This window comes from Haemaphysalis longicornis, unplaced genomic scaffold, assembly GCF_048455015.1.
Source record: "Haemaphysalis longicornis isolate Haplotype H1 unplaced genomic scaffold, Haemaphysalis longicornis Haplotype H1 scaffold_9, whole genome shotgun sequence".
Taxonomy (NCBI): Eukaryota; Metazoa; Arthropoda; class Arachnida; order Ixodida; family Ixodidae; genus Haemaphysalis; species Haemaphysalis longicornis.
Window position 1 is genome coordinate 114744525 of NW_027526460.1, and position 18442 is coordinate 114762966.

The 18442-nt window shown below is 47.0% G+C and overlaps 1 long non-coding RNA gene across 1 annotated transcript in view; it reads left to right on the forward strand.

Annotated features, from left to right (window-relative positions):
- The first annotated feature begins 3440 nt into the window (after positions 1–3440).
- Positions 3441–18442, forward strand: part of LOC144152672 (uncharacterized) — a 147404-nt gene continuing 132402 nt past the window's right edge. The window contains exon 1 of the long non-coding RNA XR_013319208.1: positions 3441–3568. This is a non-coding gene — a long non-coding RNA (uncharacterized LOC144152672). The remainder of the gene's footprint in view (positions 3569–18442) is intronic.

Here is an 18442-nt window from a genome sequence, read left to right on the forward strand (position 1 = left end):
CTTTGTCACTTACGAAACATCCCCCTCGCGAGGGGCACGATCAAATGCAGAGCATTTCCGGGGGCGCACTACGTTAAGTAGTTTGCGTTACGTTAATGTTGTTGCACTTGTAGCAACTGCTGACGAGAGAGCGCTCGTCAGCAGAAATTTGAATGAGTCAACGATATAAGGCACGTTCGTAGTCTCCCATTCTGTGTCGGCTTTGTGGCGGAGTGGGTAGAGCACCATGTACATTGCGTTCTGCTCGCAGGGTCGAGGGATCGAAACCAGGCACCGGAGAGTATTTTTTTAAATGCGAATGCATTTCTTAGTCGGGAGTTGTTGTTCGTTGGCCGGCGTGCGCCTAGCAACAGCTGTGGCGTGCCTAGCAACCGGAGCACGTAGTAGCTCGGGCGGGAGTAGCGGAGGGCAAGGGGGGAGGAGGAGCGCTCTCGGCGTGTGAGGGCGCTCGCATCGCGGAGCTCGGGCGGAGTACCGGAGAGTGAGTGGACAGGAGGAGCGCGCTCGGGCGTGTGAGGGCGCTCGCATCGCGGAGCTCGGCGGAGAGAGCTCGCGCGCGGGGCGGGCGTGTTGCGCGGGTCTCGCTCTCCTCTCCGCGTACACTCTCTCCGCTCGCTGCGCTCGGAAAAATATATATAAATGCAGTGGAGCGCGCGCCTCTCTCCGTGACTGCTTGCCGCAGCGCACTCATCGGTGCACCCAATGCATTCGCATTTCCGCACGATCCCCTTCGGGGAGGTGTGGGAGTTTTTTTATATAGTGTAGGGGGAGGGGTGCGGACTATGACTACGGACGTCAACGCGGGTGACATCGTGAGTTACTGAAATGCTCTGCATTTAAAACAGCACGTGAGAGGCAGGAGGATGGTGAAACCTGAAACGTGCCGTGAACCCCCTGCCGCAGCTATGACGCAACATGGCGCGGCTATGACGCAACACAATCCAATTTAATCCAATCCAATCCAAATCCAAACCAATCCAAGCCAAGCCAAGCCAAGCCAAGCCAATCCATTCGAATCCAATCCAATGACAGACCGACGGGGAGCGATGTGGACTACGACTACGCACGTCAACGCGGGTGACATCGTGAGTTACTTAAATGCTCTGCATTTAAAAAATATCACTCCGCCGTCGCCTGCTGTCGCCCGCGCCATATAGCTTACGGCGGCATTTGAAGAAATCAAGTGCTAAAGGTTCTGCTAGATAGATTCCACGTTCTACTTGGAACGTACGTGGACTAGCGAAACGCGGCTCTATAAACGTGGAAGCAGGGCGCCTCGATTCACGCGCGTCTGCGCCGTACGGCAGCGTTGGCATCGAGACACACGGTTTGGAGCAGTGGAACGCGGGAAATTTAAAATGATTTAAGCAATCCTTTGGCGTCTTTACCTTGGGAGGAGTGTGACGCAAGAGGAACAACATGAGAGGTGAGCGGGAAAGCGAAGGGAGGCATTTACTTGGCAAAAGTCGATAAAGACTATCGTCTTTTGACGACATTTGCAACAAAAGGAGCAGATACGCGGCCAATTTTTTTGGATACCCAATCTCGTGTACATTTCGGAACCTCCGAGATGCTTCGCATCAACTCAGGGTTCCCTCGCGGGAAGGTGGTGTCATTTTTTTTCCGCAGTTTTGGCAAGTAAGCTCACAGTTGACAAAAAGAGATAGTTAAGTGCACTTAAAAATCGTGCTTCAGGAATGTTGGAAGAAAAGCACTGGAATTTTGGGGGAAAAGTGCTTTCAGGCTTAGATTTGCTCATCTCTCAAAGCAATGCAATTCTGATCGAGTATACGCGGGCGTTTCCGACTGTATGGTAATTTCTCCATTCCTGAAATGCTCTTTCGCAGCAGCCATGGCAATTGTGATTCCGGGAACACCAATATATGCTTTAGCGGGCTATTTCACGTTTTGCAGATCGTTATGCGCTATAATATAATGACGGCCTGCTTGAGTGTCATTTTACGACACTGGGGAAAATGCCTGCGCAGGGAAAATTTGGTTGCGACGTCATAGTTACGGCTCGCGTTTTTATTTCCACTGTTTGAATTTTCGCCTACTGGGGAAAACTCAAAGAATCGTAGTACAAGTAGCCAATGAGTTTGCTTTTGTCTTGATTGTACGTGTCAGTGAATTTTACTCACACTTTATTTGGTTTGAGAACCGCCACTTCTTCCCTTTCCCTTATTATTATTTCCTTCTGTTCGCGAATTTTGTGAATGCAAATTTGTAGTTGGGTCTATGCAAATTCAAATGCCACAAAAAGGCTGTGATGCAAACGGTCTCGAGCTTGAGGTACCAATTCACAAATATGTAAAGGTTATAAATCCACAAACATTAGCGGGCACAGCCACCTTCCTCACTTATGGTGGAGCCACGAGTGTGGATTCAAGTGATGTCGCATGGGCAATTGTTGTGGGGGTCGTTTAAAGCTTCAAACATTTTTTTAAAGAGCATAAACCAACGTGTCCTTCCTATTTACCCACTCTAAGCTTTTACCCTGCACAGATTGTGGACTCTGCCCTTATTCAGTTATGCTCTTCTACGGCATCAATAGTCAGTTTCAAACTTGAAAAACGAGTAAAATAGAGTTCAGCTGTTGTGTCACAGGCAAGCAATGCTGTCGATAGATTTTTCAACTTGCAGTAATGATAAACAAGGTTAATCAAAGGGAGAAAGGTCTCCTGGGGGCTATTAAATCAAACTACCACAATGAGCCGTAGGTTCGGTTTGGTGCCATCTGTATTCAATTCGAAACTCGTGGTTTAGCACAAATCTGTACAACGTTATTACTCTTGACCTGCTGTTGTTTAGAAACATCAAAAACAGTTTACAAACAAAAACAATAGCTTGAATTTGATAGTCAACTTCTGTGCTTCAGCTGTTATTGCATAAAACAAAAGATCAAATGCTTTGTTTTTACACTGCGCCTTCCTTAAGTTTTTAGTGCATTCAACTTACAATAGTTTAATGAAAAGGAGAAAGAACTACGCCTTGCTCAAAAAACAATTAGATCTATTTTGGTGCAATCTTGTGTATAAAATCTCCACGAAACATTAGACGAAACCACCCGTAGCTAAAATCGAAAAACGCAACTAGACATGGTGCCTTTCAATGCACCCCGTCATATTGTCGTATCGTAACACACATTGTGTAGGAAACAGAGCTCGCAAGTATAAATTTGGCATGTACGAATGCTGACGAAGTCGTACAAGAGAAAAACGATGCAGACAAATGCATGGATGACTCAAACTTCGGTAAGCCAACTGTCGTAAAACAATGTAATGACAAACTCATGCCGGACATCTGTTGACAATATGCATGTTGTCCAAGATATCAACAACAATCAACTGTCAAAGTTTTTATTCGTATGATTCTGGAACTTTAAACACTTTGTATGCTGCTATTTTATGGCGAATTGAATACAGTACAAAAACGCTGACCTAGGGACGTCGTTTGCATAATTGGTGTTGTCTCTTGCGCACTGTCATGCACGAGTCCAATGGACGCGCTAGAATCTACAGGAATAAGTTGGTTTCGACATATCCGCGAAAAAACGTGCTTGCGTAGGGTAAGCATGGTTCTCTGACAGTTTCCCTAAGCACGATTTCTTAACGTATCAAATCAAAAAATTCCGCTTAATAGGGTGAAGTCCGGACGGTATACTGCGCAGTTAGTTTTGAATATTTTTTAAATTAAAAGCCTACTTCTGCGCTATTTAACGCAGCAGATGACTAGGGAAATCATTTGTTTAAAAAGTTCCGTTTGGCAGGACCACGAAAGATTGAAACCGTTGAAATTCGCAATTTCTTCACTGACTTCATAACAATTGGTGTCATTTCTAATAAGCCTACAAAGTGCGAGTTCCAGCCAGCGCTTTCAGCGGTACTTTGAGAGCCGGGTGCACTCCAAATATTAGCAACATTTGCAAATTCGTGGTACACCAGCCTCTACTCCAAAATTGCTTCTGCTCTGAAGCGTTAAAGTAAAAGTTGGCAACGTTTGTTTTATGGCGTGTACGTTAAGCTACTTAAGTTTTTTTTCTCTTTACACCCTTGCTATACTAAGCTTCCGCATTTGATATAAACATGCAAGGGCGTGGAGCACTGTCGCTGGAAAACAATAGTACATACAATTTAACGAGACGTTTACCCGTTAGAGAGAGGCCTCTGAAAATGAAATTCAATTGAGGATACTTTCAACAGATTCTGATGACAACTCATGTTTTGTGTCTTGTGTTATTAGAGCAGCGTGCGGTGCTTTGCTCGGCAGCGTGACTTTGGCACAGTTAGCATATGTATGTACCACTATATTTACACATCATCATCATCATCACAGGCGTGCTCGGGTCCACTGCAGGAGGAATGCCTTTCGCATTGCCCTCCATCCCTCCTGACCTATGCTGCTCCGGTACACAGTTTACCACCGAAGTTCCGTATTTCATGCCTGCATGGTGTTATTGGCCTTTTACTTCTATGCCCATCTCTTGGTATCTACGCTGTTACCCTAATTGTCCACCTGGTGTCCGTTCTTCTCACTACATAGTCAGACCACGTCCATTTCTTTTTAACAAGAAAGGTCGGCAGCGTGACTTTGGCACGTAGTGGTTTATATAGTTAGCATATATATGTACCCCTATATTTACACATCATCATCATCATCACAGGCCTGGTCGGGTCCAATGCAGGACGAATGCCTTTCGTACTGCCCTCTAACCCGTTCTTACCTATGCTGCTCCTATACGCAGTTTACCCCAGAAGTTGCGTATTTCATCCCTGCATGGTGTTATTGGTCTTTTATGTCTATACCCACCTCTTGGTATCTACCCTGTTACCCTAATTGTCCACCCATTGTCCGTTCTTCTCACTACATGGTCAGCCCAAGTTCATTTGTTTTTAACATGAAAGTGTTCTTTTTCTGGATACACAAATATTTCACTCAAGTGATACCCGTCACGGAAGTGACGCCAGTACAACGAAACAAGCGGCATGTAAAAGGTGCACCCCTGCCCACAGGGTCTTTTTGCGGGGAAGCGACCTTTTGTACTAAACAGTATGTTATACTTAGGGCTGTTCGTTTTTAGGTTGCTTTAACACGACAGTTTTTTATTCCCGGATACAGAAAGATTTCGGTGATGTCATTTCCATCACGAAAGTGACGCCAGTACAACGAAGCATGCACCCTCTAAAGGGTGCACCCCGGCACACAGGCTCTTCTCGCGGGGAAGCAACTTTTAGTACTATAGAGCACGTTTTACTTATCGTCGTGTGTTTTCGGATTTTATATTTTAACACCACAGTTTTTTATGCCGGCATACACCAAGATTTAACTGACGTCATACCTGTCACGGAAATGACACCAGTACAGCTTTGCGGAAGCGAGCCGCCAGCATGACGTCGCTCACCGAGCACACCTAAAAGACAGCCGCTGACCCGCCAATCATGCTCAGCTGCAAATTTCGATGCACATTTCACTTCGTGTTTTACTGATTCCTATGACAGAACAATCAACCACAGTTTTTTTATTTGAACTATGCTATCGTCAACTGAAACTTGTTCGCTGATACAGATAGCTCGTTTCTTGTTCGTGATTCTTATTTCGGACTTAATTAGTCCCATGGCCCGTTCAACCGACCTAGGTTTTCTTTCTAGGTGCTTACAAGGGCGCCACGTTTCAGCTCCGTATGTCATCACGGGCAGTATACAATCGCTGTAGATTTTTTTTGAGTGAGAGAGGTAGCTTACCTTTCATTATTCGGGAGTGCTTGCCGAGTGCCCCCAAACCAACACCTATTCTGCGCCGAATTTCTCTCTCCTGGTTGGCGTGAGCACCTACCATTTGTCCGAGGTAGTCATATTCTTTTACTTCTAGCGTTTCGTTTCCTAATCTGAAGCAGAAGTTCTTGCTATGCGTATTCCTGATTACTTTACATTTATTCATATTTATTTTTATCTCCACGGCCGTGCTTTCTGATCGTACTTCATGAAGAGAGAGAGAGAGAGAGAGAGAGAGAGAGAGAGAGAACTCTTTATAGTGGGCAGGAGAGGTCAGCTCTGCTAAGCATTGTTTGAATGTTTTCTGCAGTGGCTCTCAGCCAGACTATCTCGTCCGCAAGCAGCATCAAATGGCTCAAGTATTCTCCGTTTATCCTTAATCCTATGTTTTCCTAGTCACCCTTTTCAAATATCCATCGAGACATGCTGGAATAGTTTCGGACAGATGGTGTCTCCATGTCTAACTCCATTTCAGATCGGGAATTTATTGCTTTGATTGTGGAGGGTTATCCTACCCGAGCATTACCTTATATATTTCTTCTGGAAGTCTGAAGTAGGTTTCGTCTTTTCTCTGGTCTTTTAGTGTTTATAAAAGAGCCGAGGTGAGTACGAAATCGAACGCTTTCTGGGAATCTATACAAGCGATGTAAAGGGGTTTAGTGTACTCTGCGGGCTTTTAAATCACTTGGTTTGCGACGTGGATGTCATCTATGATTACGTACCCTTTCCTGTACCTGGCCAGCTCTCGGGGTTGATGGAAATCTAGGCTGTGACCTATGCGGCTAACTGTAACTTTGGTAAACAGCTTGTAAACAATTTAGAAAAGCTGATGGGTACGTAGTTTTTGATGTCCTTAAGATCTAACGAGAGGGAAGGAAATACACACGTTACCACGCTTTAAAAAGAGAGTTGCCAGGTAACTATTATAGAGCCGCAAAAAGCTACCGCGTATATTTTGTATGAAGTAGAGAATACATTGAAAGCCAGTGAACCCGCCCACGGATAGCCAATTAGTGCGGACACTGGGCCGTCAACATGAGTGAACAAACTACGGGGTGACGCAATAATATGGCGTTTTCACAATGTGTGTTTTAAACACAAACCTTTATAGGTTAAAAAACACCACCGTTAGAAAAATAACATGACCTTGCACTTAAAGAAACAGAAGTACGTTCGACGTGTTAATAGAGTTTGATGGTCGAGCTTTTGCAAGTATAATAATGAAGTTTGAATGTTATAAGTGAAGGTTTGAAGGTTTGAAGGTTTATTGAAAAAATATAGTTGTTACATTGAAATACAATAATGGATACATACAGAAGGAGGTCCCAGAGTGAAACACTGTCGGGGGGACCTCCTGTAACAACGTTATATGGTGCGAAATTCCCAAAGGTGAAGCAGCATGTGATTGCGGTAGTGCAATCAAATTATACAATAGAAAGCGAAAACATAGCACAGAAAAAAAAAGGCATGGTACAGGATTTGTTGTGCGAGTTGTTTAGGCGGTGTACAACACACTGATGCGTTAAGTGCCGAGATCCGAATAGCTCTGAAAGAAAAAGCTTTTTAATCAACAGTGAAAAGAACTTAGGGAACGAGACAATTTAATTTCAACCGCTAGTGTGTTCCAGAATGAAATTCCTCAATGAACAAGGCCGCGGCCCAGAATCCCTTGTCAATAAATGTTTTCATCGCGTCAGTAAATGTTATCAGAGCTAATTCCGTAGAGTAGTTAGCACGAAAACCGAATTGTTTAGATGTGAGCAAGTCAAACTTGTTAAGGTAGCTGATCAGGCGGTTAACAATGAGTTTTTCTAGGAGTTTGCTAAAAAACGGCAAGATAGTGATTGGACGATAAATGGACAACATAACACGCTCTCCCTTTTTAAACAGAGGAACAATTTTGCCCTGTTTCAGCTGGCTGGGAAAAATACCACTCTTAAATATTTTGTTCACAATGTTATCAAGTACACCACTTAGCTCACGGGATACAAGTTTAATTTTGGATGGCATGATTGCGTCTAGCCCAGCTCCGGTGTTTTTCAAGCTACTCAGTACGACGTAAACTTCATCCGGCGATGTGGGGCGTAAGAAGAAACTATGGGGGCAGCGGGGAAGGTGAACTGCATCAGCGTCCTGAATCGGAATACCCGTTGAGAAAAAAGCATTGAACGCATTTGCTATATCGTAGGGATTAGTCCAGCACCGAGTACCATCAGTAATTTCATTGATTCCAGGTTCTGGGTTAGCCAAGTTTAGAAATTCCTTAATTAGTTTCCAATTCTTGTAATTATTTTTACCGTTTTTTATGATTTCATTTTGGTAGTAGGTTTGTTTGGCTTCTTTTAACAATTTGGTGAGTGTGCGAGAGTATTTCTTTAGGCGGGCTTGGAGAGCTACGTTAAAGGGACGTGATCTCACTTTTTTCTGCAGGTTATCTCGTTTGCGCATGGACTGCAATAAGCCACGTGTAACCCAGGAATTTCTTGGTGTGTTAGAACGCTTGTAGGTCTCTGATCGTGATGTGCATGAGGTAATAGCTGTTTTTAGTTTATCAGAAAACATGTCATATGCCTTTTCAGCATTTGTTTCCTGAATTATATCCTCCCAATTCGTATTAGAAATGGTTTGAATAAACTGAGCCGAGTTAAATTAAGCTTTATGCAGAATATTACGTTTTGTAGGGTTCTGATTTTCGATAAGTAAAAAGACGGAGTAGTGATCCGTAATATTGAAATTGACAACACCAGCAATCTGAGATGAGATGAGGTTTGATAGGACGTGATCGATCAGGGTACACGGGCCAAGTGGCATGCATCTTGTAGGCGAGGTAATCAAAGAATCCAGACCATGACCTTGAAAGCAGTTCACATAATCTGAGCACGAGGCATCATTTATGTCGCTGATATCGATGTTTATATCACCAACGATAATAACATTTTTGTTTTCACGGTTAAGACGATGCAGTATGTTGTCGAGTTCGGCACAGAAGTCCTGATAAGATGAGGATGGCGATCGGTAAATTGAGGCCACTACAGTGTTCTTATGAGCGGAAAACAAGGTACGGTCAAATTCTAGCCATACGGACTCTACTTTATCTGTTCGGAAAGAAAGATCGACGCGGCGTTTGTAGGGAATTGTCTGGGAGATGAACATGGCTGAACCACCGTGGCGATCATTCTGTCTGTGGTCAAATTCACAGTTATAGCTTGGCAAGGAAAACAGCCTGTCATCGCATGACGACAACCAAGTTTCAGAAAGACAGATAATAGAAAAATTGTGGCTCAAGAGGGTTTGGAAATAGGTTATGTCATCGTAATGTTTGGATAAGCTTCGAATGTTGAAATGAATTATGGAAGTGTGGCACGGCGGCTGTTTCCTTATTATTTTTTTAAACTGATCAACAGAGTAACTCATGACAGGAATGGTTATTCCGAGCGTTCACTAGTTGATAAAGGCCAGATCAGCGGCTCTCGAGATCCGATAAACAGTGCTGTCAGTTGTTTTGCGGGCTTTAATGCGGCAGTTGTCGACCCAGAGAAACTTCCATTGTTTTTCTTTTTTCAAATCTAAGGCCTGAGCGAAGAGACGTTTATTTTCCGGGGTCAAGTGGTCGTTGATGTACACGGGTGTGTCAGCATCTGTTGGCGCAGTGAAACCAATTGCGGAGCCCGTGAGGCGCGCTTTCCTGGCCACCGATGCAAATTCAGCCTTTTTTGCTCGTGAGCAGAACCGGGCAATTATGTTCTGTCCCTCTTTTGCGGGGACACGATGAACGACATCGAAATCGGCTTCCGACACAGGGCAGCCTACTTTTTCAGAAATAGCTTTGACTATTTCGACACAGCTCTCACCCTTCGTCACTGGCACGCCCTTGATTTCTACGTTGTTAAGCCGAGAATATTGTTCTAGTTCACTAACGTGACGGGACAACTGCTCATTCGCGCGACTGAGATCTTTATTTTCTTTTGTGAGAGTGGCCTGCTCGGTTTTCATTTTTTCGTATAGGTCATTAAACATGCTTAGACTTTTTTTTAGTTCCGCTACTTCGGATTGCAAAGCATCGACAGACTTCGCAAGCTCAGCGTTCGTTGGCATCATAAAGACACAGAACAGTAGCAAGGGCACCAAAAAGGCAGCAAAGGGTGCGGCAGTATGCGATGAACAAAACAAGCTCTGAAGACAGCGCAACAAACCTGCGCAGCAAACGGCGATTAGTTGTGGTCCAGCCGCAACCCTTGCTGCCAAATGCTGGAGCCCAGATGCGTCCTTCCTTTTGTAGCTGTCCGGGAGTGGTGGCGCTGGGTTGAAGTCACGTGGGTCCAGACGAAGCGAAGCCTCGGTAACCGCTGCGTCAGGTTCGCCTTTCTTTATCGCACGTGGCTAGCAGCGCTCGATGAGGCCCCACGCAAACCCTGCGCAGCAAACGGCGATTAGTTGTGGTCCAGCCGCAACCCTTGCTGCCAAATGCTGGAGCCCAGATGCGTCCTTCCTTTTGTAGCTGTCCGGGAGTGGTGGCGCTGGGTTGCAGTCACGTGGGTCCAGCCGAAGCGAAGCCTCGGTAACCGCTGCGTCAGGTTCGCCTTTCTTTATCGCACGTGGCTAGCAGCGCTCGATGAGGCCCCACGCAAACCCTGCGCAGCAAACGGCGATTAGTTGTGGTCCAGCCGCAATCCTTGCTGCCAAATCTGTCTGTAGAGTTTGTAGAGTTCTTTTCTGTAGAGTTCTTTTAAGTGGGAGGCCAACTAGGGCAAAGAGCGCCAAGAAAGTGTTTTGATGAATAGGTGACTACTAAAATTGGTTGGAGAGAACAGCAACAAAATGAAATAAAGACGATGAGGATGGCTGGTGTGCAGGGCCAAGATGAAGACCAAGAGTGGTTAAAAGATAAATAATGTGGCTGGTGCACACTACTAGGGGTAATACTAGGCATAGTATGAGATGAGCTGTAAGAAGTGGGCCTGTGACAGAAACCTAAACGTGCGCTGAACATAAAACATGGCATTATCTCCTAAAAAGGGTGATGGATGTAATGAAATATGTTGTCTGTAGAGTTCTTTTAAGTGTTTGCGTCATGAAATATTGAGTGCATTACATTGAATGCGGGTGTGTATCACGGATAGGCCCTCCCAACACCTGCTACACAGGGGTCCTGGAGATCTGGTGAGCGGGTGTGAGTGTGTTACAGGTGTGTGGCCTATCCGTAACCTGGTTAAGGCACTTTCGATGTGTCTGTTGTGTGGGTCGGTAGCGTATTGTCCACAGTGTGGTTTTATACGTGCAGTTGGCTGTCTGTCTTTAGCTGAAATATGCTTGCCATGTTTTACCGATTTGATGCCAAATATGTGGCTTGAGGTCTGTGTTGTTAGTTTTGTTAAGTTGATCGTGTTTTGTAGTGCAATGATGGCAGCCATTTCATGTGCCAGCTCATTTCCGCCGATGCCGTAGTGGCCTATAACTCAACACACTGTCACCTCAAGGTTTGGAGAATAGGCTAACATAATCAATTTGAAAACAAGATTAACGATGTGCTTTTCGATTATTTTCGGATGACAATGCATGACAACGGTCACCGCATCTGTAAATATGATGGACTTAGGAATGGGATGTTGAACTATGTGGCTTACAAAAAAAATACCGTGTGATTCTGCCGTAACAATATTTGTGTTTGCTTCCATGGCTCTACCTGCTTTAAAATTGGGTGCGTCCGCAGCACACAACACTGCAGTGAAATTTTTTGATGCATCACTAAAAATGTCTGCAGCTCCATATCCGTCCTATAGATACATAAAATGCTGGAAAACCATAGCTCTTTATGTCCTGTTTTTATGGAATTGTGGGACAGACAAGTCACACAGTACGGGGCGAAGGTGCCATGGTGCCATAGGATCAGTACGACATGATTTGAAAGTGTCTAAAAAGGAGACCTCATGAATAGTCACTTTGTCCCTTCCTCTCTGCGAGAAAGAAAAAGAAATTTATGGGTGTTTTAAAGAGAGTTGAGTTACTGATGTATTATAAAAACCGGTGTAAAGGGATGGCTATTCATTCATAAGATTTTAGAGGCATATAGAATGTCAACATAAGTTTGCTAGTGCGCTGAGCACCATCTGTTGCACTCTGCGTAAAGACTCTGAACCAAACTAGCACAGAATGCGCCACAGGAGAGGCGAAGCCCCAAGTGCAGCACCGCGACGAGCATTTTAAGCGCGGTTTTCGTGGCTGACCCATACACAACACTTCGGTATTCCAACGAAGACACCACCACCACGGCATAGAGGCGAAACAATTGTTTATCTGCACCATAGGATTGATGAGATAGAACTTTTATAATATTCATTGTTTTTAGGCATTTTTGTGTGAGTCATTTGATGTGAGGGGTGAATGTGAGTTCCCTTTTTACAGCAATCGCGTCAGCATTGACTTTGATGTCAGGATCGGGCCGGTTTCCGCGCCTGTTTCAAAACACAACACAACACAACATAGAGGCGAAACAATTGTTTATCTGCACCATAGGATTGATGAGATAGAACTTTTATAATATTCATTGTTTTTAGGCATTTTTGTGTGAGTCATTTGATGTGAGGGGTAAATGTGAGTTCCCTTTTTACAGCAATCGCGTCCGGATTGACTTTGATGTCAGGATCGGGCCGGTTTCCGCGCCTGTTTCAAAACACAACACAGGTAATTTTTGCAGGATTAAGTTTGAAACAATTTTCTTCTGCCCAGCGAGAAAGTTTGTTTACCCCAAGCTGGACCTGACGTTAACATATGGGCATGTTGCATGATTTAAAATATTGTAAGCTATGACTAAGGCAGACATTAGCAGCCGTATGTGGACATTCTCCTCAGTGGCTATGCGCCAGATGCTATGTGCCCCCAGCCTCGCTGGCCGTGCACATCGTCGTCCACACTATCATCATCGGTATGTTCTGGAATCTCTGTGCTCGACTTGAGCTCGTTAGCCTGTCGCTCTCTGCTGGATTGCTTTCATAAACCGGTGCCCGATGACTCCTGGCCTGTGCCTCACATGTGGCAGAGGTAAAGCGGTCTGATCCTTTGTACCTCGACCCCCGACTCCCCCCTGGAGCTCCGTTCAGGTCGTCGCCTACCACAAGAGGCCATGCCGATGACAGCTGAACCAGCCAGCGCAGCGGGTTCTGCCGTTCCACCGTGCTTCCTAACCAGCCACGAGCGGGACCCTCCCTTGTTCGCTGGGCTTCCCGGCAATGACGTCGAGGATTGGCTGGATGAATACAACCGAACCAGTTCCTTCAATCGGTGGGACAATGCCTTCAAGCTCCGTAACGTCTCCCTTTCCCTCAGAAAAGTAGCGAAGACGTGGTTCTACAACCACGAGCGCGGCTTCACTTACTGGCAGCGATTTACTTCCGAGCTGCGCCTATTCTTCGGCACGTCGTTTACGCGTACCGATGCCGCCAAAAAAAATTGGACGAGTGCATACAAAGACATGGTGAGTCGTGCACATCCTACATTGATGACGTTCTCGCATTGTGTCACCGTGCCAACAAAGACATGACGGAGGACAGCCGAGTGCGCCATATCCTGAAAGGAATTTCTCCCTTCGCATTTAACGCGCTGGTCGCACAGAACCTCACTAGCGTTAACCAGGTCGTAACGATGTGTCAGCGCCTCGACGACCTGCAGTCCATCCGTGTGCAGCCAACCCAGCGGGACACCCGCGCTTCCACGGATGAAGCGGACTTGCGCTCCTTGATAAGATCAATTATCCGCGAGGAACTGGGAATGCAGACACCGCTCGGCTTTTCAGAATCACGACGCGAGACATCTCCTCCGGATCTGTGGGAGATGATCAAACAAAAGCTGGCCTACCTTATGCCGGGCTCCCCATCAGCAACAGATATTCATCCTAGCTCAACTCAAGCCGCATTGGCTTCGCTGCCTCATGCATCCAATGCCCCGATTTCGACACCTCTCTCCGACTCGGTATGTTCGCTTTTGGCACCTGTGTCTACACCTGTCCCTCGACCGCCCATGCTCACCCGGTCTGACCATGTGCATCCTCACCAAGTGGCACCTGCTGGTCCCGTTCAGTTTCTGTCAGGTCCTCCTCAGTTCGCGTATGGCTACCCTGCTTGGCGTCTGTCCGGCCCAACCTGCTTCTATTGTGGCATCCGGGGGCGTATCTCTCTCGTTTCCCTCGAAGACGCCAACAAGACGAAAGGCTCGCGTACTCCCCCTTTCCACAAAGCCGGAGTCAACCGTCTTATGACGACTATTCGCAAAGGTTCCCGTACGTACAACATTCGCCGCCACCCGCAGACTACCAGGACCAGCACCGCAGCTCCCGCCCGCCGAGTCGATCTTCCTCAACGCCCTTCCGCCGCCGCTCTACCTCGCCCCTTTGTCATGCCTCCCAGATCACGGAAAACTAAAGGCGGCAGTTTCTGGGGGCGAAACTGCGTTACTTCGGAATTCTGGAAGTCCTCCTCATCGACCGTCGAACACGTTATCAGTTTTAGTTGAAGGAATAGTGTTGCAGCTCTTGTGGACACTGGTGCGAGCATTTCGATAATTCATGAAAGTTTATGTTCTCCACTGCGAAAAGTAAAAACTTCGTATTCTGGCCCGGCTGTACGAGGTGCGAACTCCGCTACTATTCAACCATCTGGACTGTGTACAGCTCGTGTTTTTATCGACCGCATTCGACACCACATTCAGTTCGCAGTACTGGCATCATGCGTTTACCAAATAATATCAGGCTGGGATTTTTTAAATCGGCATCTGCTGTGATTTCTTGTGGTGAACCAATTGTTCATATGAATGATACAGACCGGGCCAGTGTTTCGGATACTGCAGACTTGCGATTGGTGGGGTCCTGCGACTTAATTCTTCCCCCTGCTCAAGAAACTATACTCTCGGTTAATTTCGACAAAGTTCTCGACGGTTATGTCCTCATTGCTCCGACAGGAAAACTCCCCCTTCATGGCGTAGTCATATCCCATTGCCTCGTCCGTTTTTCTGCGGGAACTGCTCTTCTGGCCGCAGCAAATACTACAGCCGAAGCGGCTTTCTTGCCCCGAGGGACCACCGTTGCTTGTGCTCCGCGCGACGATCCAGTGAATGTCGTATCATTGGGATCTGTTACGTCGGACGATCAATCGGTGTGCACTAAGCCTTCATCCTTTCCCATTAGTGCAACAATCATTTCGGATCTCGACCCAGAGCTACAGGAAATGCTATTGGCTCTTCTGGGGAAACACGAAATTTTATTTGATTCTTCTTCTACCATCTTACGGCAGACCTCCACAGCCACCCACCGAATCGACACCGATGGCTCGTGTATCATTCGACGTCGCCCGTATCGCATCTCACTGGAGGAGCGTCAAATCGTTCAGGAACATGTCAACGCCATGCTGACGAAAAACATAGTTCGTCATTCAACCAGCTCCTGTTCATCACCCGTTGTTCTAGTCTAGAAGAAGTACGGATCTGTACGATTTTATGTGGATTACCGGTCGCTTAACAACATAACTCGGAAAGATTCCTATCCGATGCCTAGAATTGATGATGCTTTGGACACCTTGCAACGAGCCGAATACTTCTCCAGTCTGGATTTGAGATCGGGATGCTGGCAAATGCCCATGCACGAGCAATACAAAGAAAAAACAGCTTTCACCACGCCTCACGGTCTTTACGAATTTACCGTAATGCCGTTCGGGTTGTGTAACGCTCCGGCCACATTTGAACACATGATCGATACGGTTTTACGCGGCCTAAAGTGGAAGACGTGCCTATGTTACCTTGACGACATAGTCGTATTTTCTTGTACTTTTCCCGAACATCTCCGTCGGCTTAACGAAGTGTTAATTTGCCTTTCAAACGCCGGCCTGACCCTTAACCCAAAGAAATTCCACTTTGCAAGCAAGTCAATCAAGGTATTAGGTCACATGGTGAGCAAACAAGGAATCCGGCCCGACCCTGACAAAATCAATGCACTACTAATTTTTTTCTCGCCGAAACCGTCAAAAAGAACTTCGCAGCTTCTTAGGATTGGCCTCCTCCTTCCGCCGCTTCATTCGAAACTTCGCTTCATTCGCTTCCCCTCTACATAAACTGCCGTCTTCTGCCACACGATTTCCGTGGTCTGCCTTTCATAAGCTGAAGTGTGCCCTAACCTCAGCGCAGGACATCTTCTGTTGAGCAGGTAATTGCCTACGCCAGCCGGACGTTGACACCTGCCGAGAAAAATTACAGAATAACCGAGCAGGAGTGCCTCGCTGTAGTTTGGGCAGTTCAAAAGTTTCGTCCATATCTGTACGGGCGTCACTGTGGTCACGGACCATCACGCGGTTTGTTGGATATCTTCCCTAAAGAACTTGACCGGGCGGCTAGGCCGTTGGGTACTCCGTTTACAAGAGTACAGCTTCACCGTCGTCTACAAGACTGGAGAAAAAGCACGAAGATGCAGATGCTCTTTCACGCTGCCCGTTATCCCCCGCTCAAGATGACATTCAAGCGCTTTCTGAATCAACGACAGCCTTACGGACTGCCGCTGTGGACACGTGCACGGAACCACTTCCTTAATTGGCCTCTCAGCAAAGGTCCGACACTTACTGCCGCAACCTCATTGACCTGTTAGACTGTTCCGCTCAACCACGCCATAGTCGTTCACGCCGCCATGTCCGCCAATTTCAACTCAGTAATGGAACCATTTATCGGTACAACAACCACCCAACAGGCGACAGATGGGTGCCCGTCATTACCCTTGCCCTCCAACGCAAAATTTCAGACATTTCACGACGACGCTACCGCGGGCCGTCTTGCCTTCCACAAAACTTATGATCGTATCAAGAGCCGCTTCTTCTGGCCCGGCCTATCCAACTCTGTTGCCAAACACGTTGCATCGTGCGTATTGTGTCAGCACCGCAAACGTCAACCTTCGGGACCTGCAGGAACACTCAAACCACTCCGTGCCCCTCCTCTCCTTTCGAAGTCGTTGGCATCGATCTATACGGTCCTCTACCCGTCACTTCGGCTGGACATCGGTGGATCATTACCGCAGTGGACCACTTGACACGATACGCGGAAACAGCCCCTATTCGCACGGGCTGCGCTTTAGAGGTGGCAGCATTCTTTTTGAAGGCGATATTTCTGTGACACGGACCACCCAAAGTGGTTCTTAGTGACCGAGGCCGGGTATTTCTTTCGGCCGTGCTTGCAGAAGTTCTTCGCGCCACCAAACCTGTACATAGAACCACGTCCAGCTACCACCCTCAAACTAATGGCTTGACCAAACGTTTTCATCGCACGCTCTCGGAGATGATTACCTGTTACATTCAGCCTGACTATAAAAATGGGGACGTGATTCTCCCCTTCGTCAGCTACGTCTATATTACAGGGGTTCAACGTACCGCGGGATTTTCGCCATTTTTCCTTGTCCATGGGCGCCCGCCTTCAACTGTTCTCGATAATTCTTTCTTGACTAAGCCTGTGGCCTCTGCATCCAACAGTATCGATGACTTTATTTCTCGCCTGTCTTATAGCCGCCATCTCGCTCGCCTCAGGACGACAGCCTCACAGGAAGACCGCAAGTCAATCTACGACGCTTCACACCGCGTTGTCTCGTTTAGAGCCGGCGATCAGGTAATACTTTCCACTCCGCTCCGGGCCCCAGGACTATGCGAGAAGTTCCTTCCCCGCTTCGTAGGCCCTGACACTATCCAGAAACAGACTTCACCGGTAAATTGCCGCGTAACGCCCACCTCTACTGTCACCGACCGCCGTTGTCGCGGCACTGAAGTTGTACATGTTTCCCGACTGAAGCCTTTCAACTCCTGGAATCCGCCTTATGCGCCCGAGTCGGCCACTTCAGCCCCGAGAGAAATGTTGTAAGCTATGAATAAGGCAGACATTACAGCCGTATGTGGACATTCTCTTCAATGGCTATGCGCCTGATGCTATGTGCCACCAGCTTCGCTCGCCGCGCACATCATCGTTCACGCTATCCTCATCGGTATGTTTTGGAACCTCTGCGCTCATCCTGGGCTAGCGGACGTGTTGCTCGTGTGCTCCCGACGAATCCGCTGGAATCGAGCGAAATCTCACTCTTCCAAGCGAAATATATGGGTTGGCGACCTCAAGAGGACCTCAGGACCACGTCCAACGAAATAGTTTGAAACCATAGAAGCTTTTTTGGCGGTTTTCGGAAGAAAGAAGAACACGCCACAACCTGCTTCCAGACCGAACGCCTCAGCCCGGCCGTCGCCCACGTGCGCTGGCACCCCGCCGCGCAACGCTGGCGAGCTCGGTGCTCCGATGAAGCCTGCCTACAAGAACAAGAATTCAGCACATCCCGCCTCGGCTACGGAAGCGATGGAAGTGGAAGAAATTAGAGCCAAAGATTTGGACAAGACGAACGACACGACAAGAACCCCAATACAGAGAACCGACGATAAAGAGCAGGACTTTAAAATCGTCATTAGACCTAAGGGAATACCAATACGTTCGTTCACGGTGCCCCAAATCACCCAAGCTATAGCGAGAGCATGCCCCAGTGGGGTGAAGAACCTTCAAGAGGCCATAGTAAGACCGAAGTGGACTTCCAACATCATCTTGGTTAGCACACCGAACCAAGAAGCCGCTAACGAATTTAGAACCATAGAAACCCTGACCATCGGAGAAAAAAAGCA